The sequence below is a fragment of the Cyprinodon variegatus genome, unplaced genomic scaffold (assembly GCF_000732505.1).
Source record: "Cyprinodon variegatus isolate N-32 unplaced genomic scaffold, C_variegatus-1.0 Scaffold114, whole genome shotgun sequence".
NCBI lineage: Eukaryota > Metazoa > Chordata > Actinopteri > Cyprinodontiformes > Cyprinodontidae > Cyprinodon > Cyprinodon variegatus.
The window spans coordinates 545703-547230 of record NW_015150567.1 but is presented as its reverse complement, the minus strand read 5'-3'; the positions used below and the strand labels follow the sequence as shown (position 1 = coordinate 547230).

Sequence of the window (1528 nt, the reverse complement as noted above, 5' to 3'; positions counted from 1 at the left end):
TTATATCAGTGACATGGTTTTAATTAATGAATGACACATTTATTTATTTAATTCCATATTTAATTAATTATTGACACATTTAATGAATTGTTTATCGCTGTATTTATTTATTTAATTGTGGCACTTTATATCAGTGACATGGTTTTAATTAATGAATGACACATTTATTTATTTAATTCCATATTTAATTAATTATTGACACATTTAATTATTTATTTAATGCTGTATTTATTTATTTAATTTTGGCACTTTTTATCCTCCATAAGAGCGAGGCTATTGACATGTGGAAAGCAAGCCATGAGCGCAGAGAGATCATGCACCATATGTTTGGGACTAATCTGGGTCTGGCGGTCCTAAATATAGATGTGTAAATGGTTCAAAATGGTAAATGGTTTGTTTTTGGCAGGATTCTGACCTGATAACACAATACCCTACTTTCATGAGGGAATGCAAATCCCACAGCACATCTTCAGGGCTTTGATGTAGCTTTAAAAGGTCTAAGCTGTTTAGGCCAGAAATGAGGTGCTGGCCCTGCTGTTAAACAGGTGGTACTTGCAGCTGTAAATAATACATCCTGTTATCCTGAGGCTGAACATCAGCAGGAAATGTCTAAGTAGTCATTCCCTGAAGGTCAGCTCTATTTAAAAAAAAAAAAAAAACTATTATTTTCCATACATTACTGAAGTTTTTCTAATGCTCCATTGAAAACAAGAGAGAGAAAAAGTTGCAGGTCCTAACTTTAATATTTCTATTAGTGGGCACGTGATGGGTGCCGACTCCTGGACTTTCACTAAGAGATGCTTCTAGTCTGGAGTTGCACTCTGATGCACTCTGTTTTACCCATTTACATGAACAGCTGGACAATGAACCTGTGTTCTAACTTCACTGTACATTTTGTTCTTGGGATTATGCCTACCAGATATCGGAGGCTTTTCCTCACCTTGTTTCTCTGTTTTCAAAAGGATCAGTGTTCTATAAAACTAGTATTGTAACAATAGACAATGAGGTCATTGTGTAAAGTTTGTAATCTTGGAGGACAAAAAAAAGACAAATAATGCACTCGTGTATTTTGAGTAGTAATATCAATTTAATCTTGGCAAGCTTTCTAGAATTCCCTGAACTTTCTGGACACAGTATTAGATGCTGCACACAACTAATTTACGTTTTGACTGGGATCATTGTTGGTCGCTGGACTAAAGCAGTTTTTACATAAGCTCTGCAGGTCTAATATGTTCCATAGGGTTGTTTATTTGTAAGGGATTAAACTCTTTAACTTCGGCTCAGAAAGTCTCTCAGGCAAATCCTACCTGCTAAAATGTCTGAAACGAGTCAATAACTGGGAAGGTAACAGTTTAGCTAATTAATGGCGCAAAACAAAAATGTTTGTCTTTTTTTGACTAATAATCCATTGCCAGGACATTTATTTGAGACACAGTTTATGATTCAGGATTCAAAAAGTTAAAACTAGAAGATTGGACTTGGCATTGAATATGGTTTGCTCTAGGGATGCACGATATTGGGATTTTGG

The 1528-nt window shown here is 35.1% G+C and overlaps 1 protein-coding gene across 1 annotated transcript in view; it reads left to right on the top strand.

The window, feature by feature from the left end:
• LOC107085063 (asc-type amino acid transporter 1-like) overlaps positions 1-1528 on the top strand; it is a 43822-nt gene that overhangs the window by 26342 nt on the left and 15952 nt on the right. The window lies entirely within an intron of this gene.